This window comes from Lipotes vexillifer, unplaced genomic scaffold, assembly GCF_000442215.2.
Source record: "Lipotes vexillifer unplaced genomic scaffold, Lipotes_vexillifer_v1.1 scaffold450, whole genome shotgun sequence".
NCBI lineage: Eukaryota > Metazoa > Chordata > Mammalia > Artiodactyla > Lipotidae > Lipotes > Lipotes vexillifer.
The window spans coordinates 1,276,777-1,295,957 of NW_006794180.1; positions in this window are offsets into that span (position 1 = coordinate 1,276,777).

Here is a 19,181-nt window from a genome sequence, read left to right on the forward strand (position 1 = left end):
TGGTTGTGAAGGGATATAGGATGTCTCAGGCAGCCACATTCTCATTTGTATTTTGTTTTATTTTATTGTTCTCTTAAAGGTGTTACCTTCAAGATTTTGTAGTTTTTCCTATGCTTGGGAAGGTTTTCTGGGGAGTAGGGCTTTGATCCCTGAGTTTACCAGAATGTTACAGGAAGATTAAGTCCTGAAGGGGGCCGGACAAGAGCATTAAGTTCATGATCTTATACTGCTAGTTTACTATAGGAGAAGCTTGTGGGAGAATGAACTTGTTTGGAAGTATTTGCTTTGTGTTAAGTATGCCTCAGCTGGTTTTGATTTGCCATATACGGTGAACATGTGCATATGAGAGGCAAGAAATGCACACCAGTAGAGAACACCCCCCCCAGAAAATATACCATTATTCTTCTGAAATATGAGTTTTCTGCTTTTCCTTCTGTCCTTCCACCCCCAGCTTCTTGAAGCACCCCTCCCCCCCATTTTTATATATAATGTTGTCTTTTATGGCCATTTCAAGAGCAGACTAACTTTGAGATTTGGAATAAATTCATATATTATTGTTGTTCTTGGCACTTAGCTCTGGTTTGACTTTGAAGATAGCAGGACGTTGAGGATGCAGATGCTTTAGAAAAAAAGAATTGACCCTGCACAGCTAATTTTAATTTTTCTAAGTTAAATGACCTATTTAGACTGGTGATTCAAATTAGATTCTTTTTCAAAGGTCTGAAAGTAATTTGCAGGTGATTTCTCAACATGTTACAAGATATTTTATTTTTATGAGATTTTGTGCTCTAAGCCAAAGTTGTTGTTGTTTTAAAAAGGAAAGAAAACTATCTTTGGTAAAGAATTACCATTTTGAAGTTAATACAAACTGCAACTATTACAATGTTTTTTTCTTTCCTCTTCCTGGAATAGAGCACACAAAAATCATTTATTCTGCAGTAGTGAAATATGATGTCATGTTTTCAGAAACTTGACATCAGTATACTGTCCTGTTTCCCATATATCAATGTAAAATGTAATGATAACCTTTGTACTGATGAAGATATAAGGACATTTACTTCATTTTCGGAGAAGTCCAGATCCCTATGTCTCTGGCATACTTTAAAAATCTTTATTTTCAATTTATTTTGTATTTTATTTCTAGGTAAACCACAGAAGGACATAATCTTATTTATTACTGAAGTATATTAATTAAAAAAGAATTGATTATGAATCAGTCAATTATATTAAGAGTTAAAGTCAGTTTTATTCACAGATGTTTTTAAAGGATGGGATAAAGAAGGTATATCTGAAGAAAGTCTTGTTTAACATGCTTTTAAGGTTTTTAAAATCTCATGACACTAACAGTAAATTTAACATAATGTATTGTAAGTTACTGTCAAAGTTTAGTTTCTAAACTTTAGGCTATTTCTTTTTAATGTTAAGAAGGCTTCTCATAATTTAAGTGTACCTAGGCCTCTCAAGTGTAATTTTCTAACTATTAAGATGAGACTTAATGTGCCGTTTGCTTGAGACTGTTTAACCTTCATTGGAAGTCAAGTGATTAAGTTGTGTATTTAGTTATCTAAGTATTTTACTAAACCTCGTATATCAGAGCCAGGTGGAATATCCCATATGAAATGATACCCTAAGATGATGAAGCAGGAGACTTTCTTGTGGCAATACAACATCAAGAATTATTCTTTTTATGATTCTGAACAATGAACTAGAAAAAGTACTTTATTTATTGGACCTGAAAATGATGTTGCTTTCTACCTAGATGTGCAAAGCGCACATAATTAATGGTGCTATTATGAACACCTGCCCTCTCCGCACTCTCCCCTCTGAATCATCAACCTCAGTGGAGTGAAACTACAGAATTAGGAGCTAATATGTCACACTTCTTCCAGATGTAATCCTATACTTAGGGACTATGCCAAACATAAAGACTGAAGACAGAAAAATAATGTGTAAAATAAATAATAATAATTAGAGATGCAAAATTTCCCCAATTCACAGAGAGACAACTTCTTGAGAAGAGAGATGTTTCTTCTTTCTGTATGATTTCTCTACTAATAAGAAAGAGGTAGATCTGTACTTGTCAAGCAGGGCAATAAAGTACAGATCTTTTTTTTTTTTTTAAATCAGGATGGCAAGGGGATTTTGTCTTTCTGGGAGCTTGACTCTCTGCTTTCATGTATTTGTTTTCAAATCAGTATTTCAATCTGTTTCCAAGTCTATTAACAGCCAAGTTTCATAAAGGTGGGGTTTTGTTTGTTTTATTGAGTATCAACCATGTCTTTAATTGTTTTCAGAAACGCAAGTTTTACCCATTATAGGCCAATGAAATCTTTTATTTTTTTAATAAGCTAAAGCATTAAGGCAGAATTTAAGGGTTTTAGACATCCACCACAGACTTTTTGGTGGAAAACTGCAGATGAGGAGGTACTTGGTTTCATCTGTGAATAAGGGGCACCGGATCCAGTTAGATTTCCATATTTGGTAGGGATAAGATAGGAGGAGAGGGTTGCATTCACCAGATCCCTATCTCTGGTCATTCTGAGTGTACCAACAGGGAGGGCCACCAAGATGGCGAGGCTCTGTGGCAAGGGTTAAGGGCTGAATTGCTTAGTTACCTTCCCCAGCCTCCCGGCCTTAGTTTTCCCCAGCTCTTTTTAATCAGCTTGCTTTCTTAAATTTTATACCTTTGTCATTTATTTGAGATGAAAATCACCTGAGGTAATTACTGCATTTCTTAGCCTGCAGGAAGAGCCTTGGCAATGTTATACCATTCTCTCAGGGCACCTTGCTCTTTTCTTATATATCTTATCAGTATTTGAGATTACAAATGTGTTTGTTTGTTTATTTGTTTAATGTCTGTCTTTTCCAGTATACTGTAAGTTCTTTAAATCCATGTCTGTTTTTCATATAGCATAGAGGTCAAGATCATGGACACTGGAGTAAAAAGATGTGGGTTTGAACCCTGGCTCTGGTACTCATTGACTGTATGACCTAGGGAATTAATTTCTCTGTACTTCAGTTGCTCATCTGCAGAGTGAGCATATAATTGTACTTAACCTCAGGAGATTGGTGCAAGGATTAAATAAGCCAAGGTATACAGGAGAATAGTGTCTGGCACAAAGTAGGCAAGCAGTATAGTTGTGTTAGGTAGGGTTACTGTTCTTATGTTATTATTACTACTGTATCTTGGCACACAGTAGTACGTATATGTCTGGCACATAATAGGTGTTCATTTTTATTGAGTTAATGAATAAAAAAATGAATAATTAATGACATGAAGAATGAAAAGAGAAGGAAGTGACTTAAAATGTCCCACATGCCATGTTGAGAAGTGAATACCATATACTTTGAAAGCCATGATGCTGATCTTTCTCACTGGTTTGTGGCATCAGCAGTAATTGCACTAAAGGAATTCTTCCAAAATTCTTTGATGGCAGTGGTTGTGACTTGACAGCCTAATTCATGATGAGCTTATTCCCAAATGGAGGGTTTTTTCTGATGCATAGGTAATGATCTTTATTACAATGCTAGGATATAATTAATTATATCTTAGGATTCAGCAAAATTTCCCTTACCTTTTAGTTTCTCATGAAAAAAAAAGTCATGTTATTCAAAATGGAGGTTTTATGTAAGTTTCAAAAGGTCAGGCTTTCTTTCATAAGAGAGGGGACTCCTGTTCCAGGTTGGAGGAGCCTATAGGAGCAATAGGAGCAATCTGGACAGGAGAAGAGGATATGTCTTCCAGGCTTTCCTTTCTTCTTTCTGGGCGTCAGAGCAGATGTGCTCTTCTTGGACGTGCAGGCTGGCTCAGATGGATGGCCCAGCATGTGCAGAGCTCTGATGGGGACCTCTGAAGAGAGGACAAGGTCTGGATTTACTCAAGTTCAGGACCATCATGATCAGTTCTTTATTTGGGTGGTGCTGAGCTTGTGAGAAAGTGAGGTCTTGCCTCTTGGAGCTGATAATCCATCCTAAGTTCAGAGTTATGGAATGGCCCTGAAGAGGGGTTTTTCCTCTGCCAGAGCATTTCAAATACTCCCCCAGATTGCAGAGAAGAATGTGTACCCCCAGGGAAGGCAGTTTTCATTTTCTTACAACACATTTCACTTATAAGAATTTTCGATTTACCAAGCCAAACTTACCAGAAAATGATTTGAAATGAGAATTTAGAAACTTTTTTTTTTTTTTGCTTTTATGTAGTATGACAAGGACTATGATAATGAAGAGATGTTGGAAAACATATTAATGTGAATATCAAATGATTTTTATAACAGTGAGATTTTAAGTGAACATTTGTGGAAAATAACAGACCCCATATAACCCATAGGTATATTATTAGGTGGTTTTTTTCTTGGTGTGAGGCTCCACATTTAACAGCTTTTTTCCATTGTAAAAATGTTAGAAAGGTGCTTATATGCATTTATAAATAATATATATATACACATACATACATAACCAGAATATGGTATCAGGTGCTTAACATGAAAATGATTATTTAGTGATTGGTGCTTCTGTTTGGTGTGATGATATCATGCAGTAAAGAGAATCCAGGTGGCCAGGCCAGTATGTTACATTTTATGTACATACCTTAGATATCTTAAAAGTGAGTAAAATTTTAAATGAAAAAAAACCCAAAACCAAAAACCAAAAAACCCCAAACCCAGCAGAGCATACAGCTATAGCTATGTGGCTCAATATATAGCTATATTGAGCTATGTGGCTCAATGCCCTTCTGCGTGTAGTGTGAGGAGATAAACTATGGGGAGAGGAGTAGAGAGAACTTCAGATCGCACTGGCATGAAACAAAGAACACTCCAGGAGAATTCTAATTTGGGGGCTTCATAGCATTATAACTGGGAGAGTTTTAAAGTGCAATTTCCATAATATATTTGAACTTTGGGGGTCAGCACCAACTTTAATTAATGTGATTTTTCCTTATAATGAGTCAAGTGGAGTTTTTATTTGATATGAGGAAAGACCAAGGTGCTGACCTTTATTCTTAATAATAATAATAAGATATTAATAATGACAGAAAGCTAAGAGGCTAAGAGGCTGGTTCACATAGCAAATAGTAGGTAAGTTATTTGATGATTTAAACATAAAGCTGTTATGAAAAGTCATTAGGGCATTTTGAGGAAGGAAAGAAACAACACCATCCTCCCCCAGCATCCTAAATGTTTACATAATTAATATCATGCAGCTCTCAAATTATGTGATTCTGTGACGCTTGTACTGCACAAGGTCACAGCACCATCCATAGTTAAATTGTCCTAACTGTAATCTTGAGCACATTTCTCATTGCTTCTGCTAAAATAAAACAGAAGAATGAGTAGCTTGCAAGAGGAAGATAAATAATTTTTTGATCAATATAGACATGAACCATATCTAATTACTATTGAGCAGAGTGAAAAAAGAAAAGCAAACTTTTTTGAAATGGAGTTGCTGTCATGGAATTGCCAGGATGGGTCTCTCGTGCCTGGAATCTGATATCATTCCTAATGAAACCAGGTCTGCAGTAGTGTAGGGACTGTTTGTGTGTCCTTAATAGGAGAAAAGATCCTAAATGATAGGCTGTGTGAAGTTAGTCTAATTGCATGAAATTTTGAGATTATGACTTATCAATGAAAGGGCTAGTGGAAGAGTAGTGAAAGGTAGTGAAATGAATAATAAATAGTTGTAGATCAGAAAAGAGGCCTTAGCTCAAAGGCAAACATGCAGAACTTAACTAATCAGAAAAGTTTCACACTAGAAAATGATGGCAAACAGGAGCTTGAAGGGAACTCAACTTTGGCTTTAGTACAGAATGCATCATAGGCCCGTTTACTTAAGTGTCTGGAAACTCCTGCGGTGGGGTACTTTGTATGGCCTTTTTTTGTTTTCAGTGAAGATCAAGAGTGAGGTTGTAAAAATCAGAGTGGGAAATATGTATCATCATTGACAGGAGGCTCAGTATTTGAAACACAGGTAAATAGATCCAAATGTGAAGAATGACAGGGACATAGAAGAGTGACAGCAAAAATAAATGAAGTATGAATAGAGAAGACATGAAGAAATTCAAGGTTGAAAAGCCTGTGAAATTTGATAACATCAAAAGCCCGTTGAATTTGATATCATCAATGTCTTAAAAATGTATTGACACAGGAAAAGCAGAAAGCTGGAATATGCATTACAGTGCAAAGCTGTGTGCAAATCCCAATTGTCAAGAAAGAAAAATTATGGCTCCACCCTCCTGTAGGAAGTTGCAGTAGATTCTAAAATCAAGCTATACAAAGAGAGAGATGATAGAGGTTCTTGTATGGCAGATGCAAACACAGAGGATTAAATAAGTCAACCTAAGAAAGAAAAGGTCATTGTAAAATTTGATAAATAGCATTCCTCCAGTTTCTCTTTGAAATTCTAGTTCCAGATTGTGAAGCGAAATTGATTTCTATAACACCTTTAGTGGGGAAAGGGAACTTACAGTGAGCATTTAGGGTAAATATGTTTGCAGAGCATTTTAAGAACATATATAGTTATAAGCTAGATTAATTGAATTTATCTAAATTTCAGATGATTAATAACCAGCAATATTGTGATCTGTGTAATGCTACATATTATTTAACTGAATCTCCATGTCTTAACCAGTTGAATGGACAAGATGTAGTACTGACCAGTTGGCATTTTTAAAAAACCTTCATAAAGAATTGCTGTACTGTAGCATTTTACAAACCATGGTTGGTGACCCTTTGATAGGTCATGATATCAGTTTAGTAGATAATGATCAGCGTTAAAGCTTGGATTAAAAAAGAATAGAAAATGTGAATGCAATGCAGATAATAAGGGTTTTGTGAAAACTTTATTTCCTAAAATATTTACATATGTGTATGTGGACTAGACTGCAATGTATTGCTTACTATGGGCTGTATTCAAAATGTGTGAAAGGTACTATTCCAGAGAAAAGATGATGTAGTATGAAGTTAGAAAAATAATTCCTCTTGTTTGGAAAACTGTGAAAGTTTGCACCAATTCTTAGGTAATTTTGCATTAAAGGGTAGATTAGGTTTTTACCTATACTTAATCTAAACAATTTGAGACATTTTTCTTATCTCACTTCCGTTAATGCTAATGTACCCCAATTAAATTGTGGGTTGAATGAAAATAAGAATTATTTTTTCTAGATGTGATTTGATTGACCATTTATGTGAAAAAAATGACATGGTCATAAAGCAACAATCTGTCTAAGCAAACATTTAAATAAGTATGATTAACCCAGTGCCAAGTGAATATAGACTTACAGGCTTTTAGAAGTTGGAGGGATATTAAAAATTATTTAGCAGTCTCCTCGTTTCCTCGATAAAGAAATAATAATGGTAAATACTATTAAGCAACTACCATTTGCGAAAACCTTAGTATATTTAGTTTATATATTTAACCTTCACAACAAACCTACAAGGTTAGAATTATTATATACATTTGCATATGAAGAAATTGAGGCTTAAAAAATTGTTCAAGGTCACAGAGCCAGTAAATGGTTTGAACCAAAATCAGACTCTCCCCCTGTCTGACAGAATATTTTGCGTCTGAGGCTAAGAGAAATTGTCTTGCCAAAATTACACCTTGATAGAGTTGAAACTAACACATCTGATTCCCGGTGCAGTGCCTTTTCTATCACTTTCTTTTTCCTCCTAACTTAAATGTGCATTTGCAACATTTGGTATCAACATGAAAGGAAGGATCTGGTATTTACAGGGAAAACATCTACATGTTTATCAGGCTTCCCTCTTCAAGCATACTTAGGTGTGATGAGGTACTCCTCGTCCTATCCTTCTCATTTTCATAATCTAGAGCCTGAGTGGTTCTTTACCCACCTTGTCCCCTTGGTTATATCTCAGATCTCCTTGCTGTTATTCTTAGAGTGTGAATTCCTATAGGAATGTCTGCATTACTGGCTCTGTGTCATCCATTTCTGCCCTGCGTCAAATGTAGAAACATTCTTAATAGGTTTGCTTATTGATGGCAATGGTGAAGGTAGTGATGGTAGACAGGATCACCAGGTCACAGACACAGTTCCAGAAAGGGTAAAAATAGACTTGGGCAGCTTTTGGAGGCATTAGGGAACTGGGTGTAGATTTACATCTTGACTTGGCTGCTTATTGGCTGAATGATTTTGGCCAAGTCGTCTAACTACTCTTGACTTTCCATTTTCTTGATGTCATTTTTCTAAAGTTAAAATAATTGTATTTTGGATACGTAAAAAGAGACTGTAGGTTATGGACATTAAAAACATATCATCTGCTAACCAAGTGTTGCTGTGCCTTTATCAATAAAGTGAATATTAGGAAAACCGTCAAAGACAGGGTGAAATTAAAGGAGGAAGCGTAGGGAACAATTATAGACAGATATCTAGAGTTAGATTTCCTCAGTATAATGAGACTTTAAATAAAAACACCTGGGACTTCCCTGGTGGCACACTGTGGTTAAGAATTCGCCTGCCAATGCAGGGGACACAGGTTCGATCCCTCGTCCGGGAAGATCCCACATGCCGCGGAGCAACTAAGCCCGTGTCCCACTACTACTGAGCCTGCACTCTAGAGCCCAAGAGCCACAACTACTGAGCCCACGTACCACAACTACTGAAGCGTGCACGCCTAGAGCCTGTGCTCCACAAGAAGGGAAGCCACTGCAATGAGAAGCCCACGCACTGCAACGAAGAGTAGCCCCCACTCGCCACGACTAGAGAAAGCCAGCATGCAACAACGAAGGCCCAATGCAGCCAAAAATAAATAAATTAATTAAAATAAATAAATAAAAACACCTGTGTTCTCAGGATTATTGAATTAATGCATGTAAAACACTTAAAACTGGACCTGGCACACAATAAGCACTCAATAAACGTTAGCTATGATTGGCGTTGTTGTTGTTACTACTACTAAAGAGAGCAGGGCTGGAGAAGTGGTTAGTATTCAGAAAATTTAGTAGACAGAACAATTGGACTCACAATACACAACCTAAAGAAGGATAATTTCATTTCACGACCTGTATATGCCAGACCTACCTCATTCTGAGGATCAAGAAAGATAATGGCTGTGAAAGCCTTTTAGAAACTGCAGTGTTATATAAATGCCATTGTGATTCCTAGAATAAATTTTGTACATTACTAAGAAAACACCATAATCAATTAAGAGTTTAATTTTGTGTTGACAGAGTCTAGCTCTTCCATTTTATTTGTCTACAGCAGTGACTCAAAGGTAACAAGAGGGCTTCCCTGGTGGCGCAGTGGTTGGGAGTCCGTCTGCCGATGCAGGGGACATGGGTTTGTGCCCCGGTCTGGGAGGATCCCACATGCCGCGGAGCGGCTGGTCCCGTGAGCCATGGCCGCTGGGCCTGCGCGTCTGGAGCCTGTGCTCCACAGCGGGAGAGGCCGCAACAGTGAGAGGCCCGTGTACCGCAAAAAAAAAAAAAGTAACAAGAATATATTTTGGAGATAATGTTGAACTATTTAATAAGTTCAACTGAACTAACCTGAAAAAAGAAGCCATGTTTTGAAGGCAATGTGGACCAGACAATCTTCTGATTATGTCAAAACCTAAGCACTTAGGCATTCTTGTTAAGTTTCCCCCCGCCAACTGACAGAGAAATATTATCAGGTATTACCCTCTTCACAAAAGAAAAATTGAATATTCTCTATCTCTAATAACATCATGTAACAGGAACAAATCAGAAGAAGCATTTTATTCTGTATTATTTTACAGGTAACTGTAATATATTGAAAATTAGGTTTCTCAATATGATATCTGTGAATCTTTATTTTTCCTCCTAAAGAAAATAGTGATTTAAGATTCTCAGATTTATGCTCAAATGAAGATTGTGTTGCTGTGTTTTTCATTAGCATGTTAATTCCTTGTATTTCTTTAGCTTTTCTAAAGAAGGTTTTAAAAAAGCTCAACATTGTTTCTTATTAATAGTCTCCTTTCAGAGTCATGTACCAAAATGTTCATTGCAGCTCTATTTACAATAGCCAGGAGATGGAAACAACCTAAGTGTCCGTCATCGGATGAATGGATAAAGAAGATGCAGCACATATATACAATGGAATATTACTCAGCCATAAAAAGAAATGAAATTGAGCTATTTGTAATGAGGTGGATGGACCTAGAGTCTGTCATACAGAGTGAAGTAAGTCAGAAAGAGAAAGACAAATACTGTATGCTAACACATATATATGGAATTTAATTTAAAAAAAATGTCATGAAGAACCTAGGGGTAAGACAGGAATAAAGACACAGACCTACTAGAGAATGGACTTGAGGATATGGGGAGGGGGAAGGGTAAGCTGTGACAAAGTGAGAGAGTGGCATGGACATATATACACTACCAAATGTAAAATAGATAGCTAGTGGGAGGCAGCCGCATAGCACAGGGAGATCAGCTCAGTGCTTTGTGACCACCTAGAGGGGTGGGATAGGGAGGGTGGGAGGGAGGGAGACGCAAGAGGGAAGAGATATGGGAACATATGTATATGTATAACTGATTCACTTTGTTATAAAGCAGAAACTAACACACCATTGTAAAGCAATTATCCTCCAATAAAGATGTAAAAAAAAAGTCTCCTTTCAGGTTTAAAGTCATCAGCTTATTGTAAAATGAGAGTATCCATTTGTTATGACTACATCTATGACTGTGACCCAAACTGCTGGATTGAATAATGAACAAATGAACATTCTCTGTTCTACATAGTATCAAGATCCCTTTTGTGGTGAATATCCAGAGCTGAGGTTGACAAGAGAACTTATTAAATAAGCATTCTCGATCAGACCATTTGCTTCTAGAGATGCTGGTGAAGAGATGCTGGTGAGCACTGCTGGGCAGCCTCCCAGCTGCATCCTGCAGGGGATGGTGAATAGCTCTGCTTTTGCAGACCTCTCAGTCTGCTGGAAAGGGCTCTCCAGCAAGATGAGCTGGGATGGGGAAATGGGCCAGGATCCATCCAGCTCTGGTTCAGTTTCCTGAAGACCTCTCCATGCACTGCAAGATGGGCTCTAGAGGGAGCTCCAGCCCTGTCATCTTCTCAGAACTTTCCTTTTTATAGGGTCAGGTCCAGAGTCATTTTCCCCCTGACACTATGTGTAAGATAGCATTTTAGAGCATGGAGGGTGGAGGATAAACTATGAAGGCTGAAAAAGAATAGGCATTCATCCAAAATGTAAGCAGTAGACGGGAACACTCATTTACCTATGAGGAAAAAGCCAGCTCCTCCTGGACTTTTTTGCAGTCCCTTGCCTTGATATAAATTCTTTGAAATTACTCTCTATAACTTATCTGACTTGTTAAGAAGCTGTTGTGACTTTCCACTGACCTACTCTTTTTAGAGGACTCATTGGGATGGTCTTTCTCCCCTCTGAACATTTTGGCTATGGTTTCTCAGCTTGAAGATGGACACTTTGGAATAACTTGGACATCCCCGGAGAATTGGCAGGTCACTGGAGACCTGCTAATAGTAGGTTACTGTAGAATTCAAAAGAAGTTGAGGCATACAGAACTGCAGGATTCTAAATAGCTGTTTGATCTTGGTGGTCATGAATGATGCATTATGGTTGCAGGTTGCGTCTCTGTGTTACTGAACCAAGCTTGGGTCCACTCACCCACTCGAAATAAAGCCAATCTGCTGACACCAGGTTGTGGTGAAGGAAAGTGCAGTGCTAACTGTAGGGCGCCAAGCAAGGAGTTCAGGACAGCTACTGCTCAAAACACCTGAACTCCCTGATGGGTTTCAGCAAAGTATTTTTAAAGGCAAGGTGAGGGAGGGGTGTGCATGTGATCAGCTCATGCACAGTTCTCTGGCTGATGGTGAGGACAGGGCAGTGTCACAGGTTAACTTTATCAGTCCTTAGGCGCCAGTAGGGCTGGGGGCTATGTGCTCATGATCAAGTAGTTAATTTCTTCCATTTGGCGGTGGTTTTAGCGTCTGTAAAACAACTCAGGAAATGTGCATCAGATATTATTATCTAGGTACTTCAAAGAGGAGCTACAGCAGAGGATATGGGGGAGGGGTCTGTCCTGGGAAGATTCCATAGGGTTCTGCTTGGTTACATCGGCAGCAGCCTGAGCATGTTTTGAAATTAAAAAAAAAAAAAAAAGTAGAATTGGACATGCCATTTCTTGGGAAACTTTAGGGACTTTGCAGAATTTAAAAATAATGTTTACAATAACTTAGAACATGGACCCCAGCCATAAGCAAGTAATGCTTCACATGATCAGAATGAAAAACTGGGCATCTAATTTCGTTACTAGTGCCTACCTACATATTCCAGTCTCCATTTCCTTAAACACAACAGTAACAAAAAAGAGAATGAATGAGTGCCTGCTATATTCATACATACCTTTCTCCACTGGAAGCCACTCAAAGAACACACAAATTCCGTTCTTTTCTTTTTTTCTTTTTTCTTTAAAAAAAAAAATGGAACCTGAACCCAGTCTTGTTTCTATTTTGTCTCTTTGGGAACCAGAAGTACAGAAAGTTCTCTAGAGGAAAACTTTCAAAAAGCACACTTCCCTGCTCAATATCAAGCCTTTTTTTTCCCATCTCGTGCTTAGAAAGCATTCTTTTTAATCCTCCTCAGATTTTCCCCTCATTAGCGCCAATGTTCCACTCTGCCCCCAGTGCCCTCTAAAGTGTCTGTGCCTGAACAGACCAAGCAGAAAATCTGGAACTGTCTGGATATTGTGGTTCAATAGAGCACACTAAGTATTGCTGTGGGGCCTCTTAGAATTTGGGGGCTGAATTTAACGTGCATAGAACAAAGGGGAAGAATTCTGCAATCAATGTGAGTTCATTTGATGAAGACTGTTCCTTTCCTTTGTGTACTATTAAAGAATTGATTTTTTTACAAAAGGTTTCTAAAAGACCAATCTAAAGATGCAGGAGGTGGTCCCTTTACACTGAAGTTTTAATTGTGATAGATTTACTCAGGAAATAGAATGTCTCATATATAATTTTTTCTCTCTAAGTCTCACTGGGATGTGAGCAGTTCATTTGGAATTTATTCCCAAATGTGTTAAACTATGACCTAAGTTTAGTGTAGAAATATGACGTATATGAAGGCAAGCATGAACTTGTACAATGGAAGATAAGGTGATTTAAATTTCTATTGTAGTTACAATGTTATTTAGACTAGCCATCATTCTGGATTTGTTTAACATTTGCAGAATGAATCATTGTTTCAGTTCAACTGCAAACATTGTATGAATAATATGTTTTATATTGTGTGTATGTGCCTGTGTGTGTTTGTGTATAGAGTTTAAAAACAATAATGACCATTTGTGTATCTGCTATCCACTTTCCTGGTTATAACCACCCAGAGGTAGCCACTTCTCTGAGTTTTGTGTTATTACCCTACATTCCTTATAGTTGTATCACTAACGTACATATTCCCGAGTAACATGTTGTTTAATTTTCGTCTTTTTCTGTTTTTAAAGGAAATGTTTTTAATATTTCACTATTTAGCATGACATATGCTGTAGATTTTTTTTGCAAATACTATTTATTAGGTTAAGGAAGTTCTCTTGTATTCCTACATTGATAAGGAGTTTTTAGATTGTGAATATATATTGAAATTTATTGAATGAATTTTCTGTAGCTATTGAGGTAATCAAATGACTTCTGACTAGTATATATTGATGAGATGAATTACAATACTGGATTTTCTGATTTGAAATACTGCATTTTTTAAAACAAAGCCAACTTTCACGTACATTGTGAGACTCAGCAGTCTCTAATATTTTATTTATTATTTTTGAAGTATTTTCATGAGTAAGGCTTTTGTTTTTTTGCATTGTCATACTGTCATTATCTAGTTTGGGTATCAGAGTTATGTAAAATTCATAAAAGTATTTGAGAAGTCTCTTTCTTTTCTTTGAAAGAATTTGTGAACCTTTGGAATTACCCGTTCCTTGAATGTTTAATAGAATTACCTTGTAAAACTGTCTGGGCCTGGTGTTTCCTTAAGGAAGATTTTAAACTACTGATTACATTTCTTTAATTGTTATAGAATCATTCAGGTGTTTCATTTTATCTTCAGTCAGTTTTTAAAGATATATTTTTCTAAGAATTTGTCTATTTCATCTACCCTGTCAAATTTACTGGCATAAAGTTGTTCATTCTATACTCTTAAAATCGTTGGAGTTGTTCATTGGCATCCTATTTTCTTTAGATAAATTTTGCCAAAAGTTTGTCAGATTTATTAGTCTTTTTATTTATTTGTTTTTAATTTTTTTTAATTAGTCTTTTTAAAAGAACCAACTTTGTTGTTCTTCTCCATTACATTCCTCTGTTCTATAGCATTAAGTTTTGTTTTTGTTTTTTTTTGCGATACGCGGGTCTCTCACTGTTGTGGCGTCTCCCGTTGCGGAGCACAGGCTCTGGATGCACAGGCCCAGCGGCCATGGCTCACGGGCCCAGCCGCTCCGCGGCATGTGGGTTCTTCCCAGACCGGGGCACGAACCTGTGTCCCTTGCATCGGCAGGCGGACTCTCAACCACTGTGCCACCAGGGAAGCCCTATAGCATTAAGTTTTGTTTTTATTTTTTATTTCATTTCTTCTATTTTCTTTGGGCTTATTCTTTTTTTCTTTTTATAACTTCTTAGTTGGTTACTGAGCTCATTGATTTTTAGCTGCTACAAACTTACAGAAAAAATGGCTTATCCATAATGAGACTTTTGAAGAGATCGTATTTAAAAGGTTTTATTAGGAATTGCATGCAACCATCTCAAGTATGACATAAAATGAAAAAATATATACACTCATGAAAGAAAGTTCAAGTTACTTTAAAAATATTTACAAATATTCTAATGGCAGGTTTATACAAATTCAGTTTATTTAATATTGGATATATATTCAATACATTTAATACTTTATAATTTATTTTTCTTATATAAAGTAAATATAATGAATGTTTTTGCAAAGTTACATATAAATGCTCCCAAATACTTTCCCATTTATTCTAGCAATTGATATTATAATAATTTCATTTTTGATGTGTATCATGGTATGAAAAACATGAGAAAAAACCCTCACCCAGTAAGGGTCAGTTGATGCCACCAAGGTCATTGTTAGCTTTGGTGTTCAATTTCTTCTCTGAAATTTTTCTTACCTGTATGGATTTCTCTTACTTTACTATTGCTAAGCCATGCACATTAAAAATATTTTTAAAATTTTATCCAGCATTTTTAGGTATTCTATTTGGGATATTTTGTGGGGTGTGGAGGGACATTTGACCTGCCGTGTTGCCCAAAATGTAAATCCTATGGGTAATATTTAGTTGACATTGCTTAGTTCTATGGCCACGTAGAACTAAACTTCAAAGTGCCCAGTCAGCCAATTTATGCCATTGCTAAAAGGGGTACATGATTGGAGAAGTGTAGACTGATGCATGCAAACCAGTTTTAATTTCTGAACCCACTGCTCGAGACTCATGAATCTCCCATGGCAAATTAGCATCATATTTTTCCAAGATGAGCTATATATTAGGAGCAAAGAAGTGAAGGTCTCCACTTCCAATGACATATGCATGTAATGTAGATTTCTCTTAGTTTTTTTTTTTTGACCCGAATTTTACTTTTTTTAATGGAATTAAAATCTTAAGGTGTGGTATTTTAGTTTCTCTTTGTGTTTTTTTTTTTGGTTTGTTTGTTTTTTCTCTTAGTTTTAATATAAAAGTACCAAATTAGAAAACAGAAATACTGTGAGTTTTTAGTTTTTCTTTTATTCTTTATTCATTTATCCTTCCTTATTGTGTGCCTGTTATGTGGACTAGAGATGATATGAAGACTAAAATGCTTTCTAATATTAAGGATCTCTTTGTGATTGTTTTTCTTCTCAGGATTGGAAAGAATATTGCATTGCTAAGAAGAAAAACATGGAGGCAGCTCTATCATACTAGATGAGTGTATAAGCTCTGAAACCAGAATACCTGGGTTTGTGTGGTGGCTGCTTCATTTACAAGGTCATTGTATGACCTTGGACAAATTCTTTAGCCTATCTATGCCTCAGTTTCCTCATCTGTAAAATGAGGATAAAAATAGTACCTTTCTGGGCTTTCCTGGTGGTGCAGTGGTTGAGAGTCCGCCTGCCAATGCAGGGGACACGGGTTCGTGCCCTGGACCAAGAGGATCCCACATACCGCGGAACTGCTGGGCCCGTGAGCCATGGCCGCTGGGCCTGTGCGTCCGGAGCCTGTGCTCCGCAACGGGAGAGGCCACAACAGTGAGAGGCCCGCGTACCACAAAAAAAAAAAAAAAATACCTTTCTCATCTGAAACCTGGAAGACACTCATAAATGTTAGATATTACTATCACCATTATGATGGCTGTGTCATCATTATCACTCTAGAAAGGCAGTCCCAGAAGAAACAAAAAAAAGTGTAAAGAACACAGTAGGTTGCTGTTCTATAAAACTCCCACATGACCTCGAAATTTTATTTCTCTTTTAATCTAGAAAAGGAATCTTGTACATTTTGAAGCTGTCAATTCATTGCTACTCCATTTTTTGTTGGGTGAGGTTAGCCCTTTCATTCTAGGCCTTTGTGAGGATTTTAATGCACCTTCCAGTGCATTAAACGTATGCCACAATACAAAGCTCTATCCTAGGAATTGATCTAAAGACAATTTCACAGCTCTTTTTAGAGAAGGGGTCAACATAGGGATTTCCCCACAGAGTCAGTGCAACTAGAGTTCCTACCACTTCTGTATGATTTAAGCTCTTCTTAAGAAAACAGGTCCTATTTTTATTTCACGTTTCAAAACAATGAACTATGAACCAAACTTGATTATGCTTTACTATCTTGTGTGTAGGAATATGGAATGACACATTCTAAATGGCTCACCTTGACCAGAGAAATTTGGCACTGAACAAACAGATGTTTTATTAAAATCAGATATGTGGACCCTATGCTTTGTGATTTTTACCTTTAACACAAAGAATGAAAATGTTACAGAACCAAGTAAACATTAACATATGTGAGTATAAACCTTGTTTTTAAACAGGCTGTTTTCTAAAAGAAATTCTTTTAGTTCTCAGCCTTCAAGGTAATGACCATAAAATCTGAGAGTAGAGCAAGATGGGATGATCTAGAAGACAAAGGAGGAAGACAGAAGAGAGCAATACAGTTCAAGGAGCTAGACAGATGGGTCTGTCATGTGACAGAGGCAGGAATAATCTTCTGTGGTCTCTGCCATCCCTGCTCCGGTTACGGACATTTATATAATGGTAGCAAGAGGAGAGCTGATCGGGTAAAGTCTAATCAGGGAGCAAAATAATCTTTCTTAATCCTCCTCTGCCCCATCCTCCTCCTCTTCTTTGCAAATTTGGCATGACATTCAAATTCTCTGGGAAGGAAGAAAAGCATGAGTATATATAAAAAATAAAACCTGTAGAGAGGGAAAGAACATTTTATTTGGAGGCTCACAAAAATACACAATACTAAAAAATTAATTCAAGCCTCCTTCAAAGCACAATAACATCAGTTTGCTGCTTCCTAGGGCAATAATAAAGTGGTGTCATAAGCTATCCTTCATAATCCTGTTTTTTTATAAAATAATTGTTTTACTTTTTCATTGTTATGAGTTCTTAGAAGACATCTAAATAAACCCTCAGAAATAAGAAAAATGTGTAGAATCTTGGGTGTAAAGTAGAGATGGGAAACTGGAGAAAATTGTTGGGAAATGAACTGTTCTAAATGATAAACCCCAAACATACAAGGGAGCCCTTTCATGATATTGCTCAGTTACATTGTTCACAAGGATTATTTAAGAAGATGCTCATTGTTTTTGATTTTGAAATGACTTTGTGATGTCTGGCTGCTATGGTAACTGCTCTTTTATTAAAGAGTAACATTTACAGTCAATTAAAATTGTCAACTTGTTGGCATGCGATTCTAGATTTCCCTTACATTTACCCTATTTTCTGAATTATCACATATTTGATATAATCTTACTTTCTGGAAATGCCTAAGTTTCCCTTTGCTTAATTATATGTTAGATTAATATTGTTGTTATGTCTCAATAAGGATTCAGTGTTACTGCAAAGCCAGCTCCTTTTGCCTGCAATAGTACCACTTACTGAGAGCTCACTATGTACCAGGTACTGTTTTAGGGTACTGCATTTTGCCTGATTTAATTCTTACAAAATCCTGTGGGTGCTGCTACTGCTGTCATTGTTATTATTATTATTGTTATTATTACCATTTCACTAATGAGGAAATGGAGGCACAGAGAGATTAATAAATCTTGTCTAGGATTACACAGCTAGAACTGTGCTGTCCAATACAGTAACCTCTAGTTACATGCAGCTAGTTAAATTTAAATTTAAGTTAAACTAAATAAAAAATTCAGTTCCTCAGTCACACTAGCCACACTCGAAGTGCTCACTAGGTCCTTGTGGCTTGTGTCTACTCTATTGGACAGTGTAGAACAGAAGATTCCTATCATGGCAGAAAGTTCTGTTGGGCAGTGCTGTCGTGAAGCCAGGCTTGAAGCCAGGTGGTTTGCTTCAGGGGTCCACACTCAGAACTGCACTGAACTATCTTATTTTCCCCCTTCCAGTAACAATCAAGGGGCTGGTACCAAGAGTCTATGTGTTGATGTTAACCTAAAGGATAAAGGGAAGACTCATAACTAAAGATGGAATGGGCCATTTATTCATTCATTCCACAAATATTTATAGAGTAGAGCCCCTGAGGAGTGATAGATATTGTTCTAGATGCTGTTGATGGTGCAGCAGTGAACCAGGCAGATGGATTCTCTGACCTCACAGAGCTTACATTCTGCTGGGGGCAGACAGACACACACAACTAAATATATAATATATCAAGTGCAGTAAGTGCTGTGGAGAAAGCAAAGCATGGTAAGAATGATGATGGGGAGTGTTGATGAAAAGTCTTTCTGATAAGACCCTATTTAAGAAGAGACCTGGGAGAAAGAAGACATAGACAGGTGGGAGAGGAGCAAGCCGGGCAGTGGGAGTAGCAGTGCAAGGGCCCTGAGGCAGAGATCAGTGTGTTCAGTTAACCTGTTCAGTGCCACATAAGATGGCAGGCATCCACAGAAATTCCTTCTCTTCCCTGTTGTCATATCTCATCTCTTCAGCCTTTCTCACCCTTGGTGTGATGTCACCTTTCTTTCCCAGTTTCTGTACATTTTCCTTTGA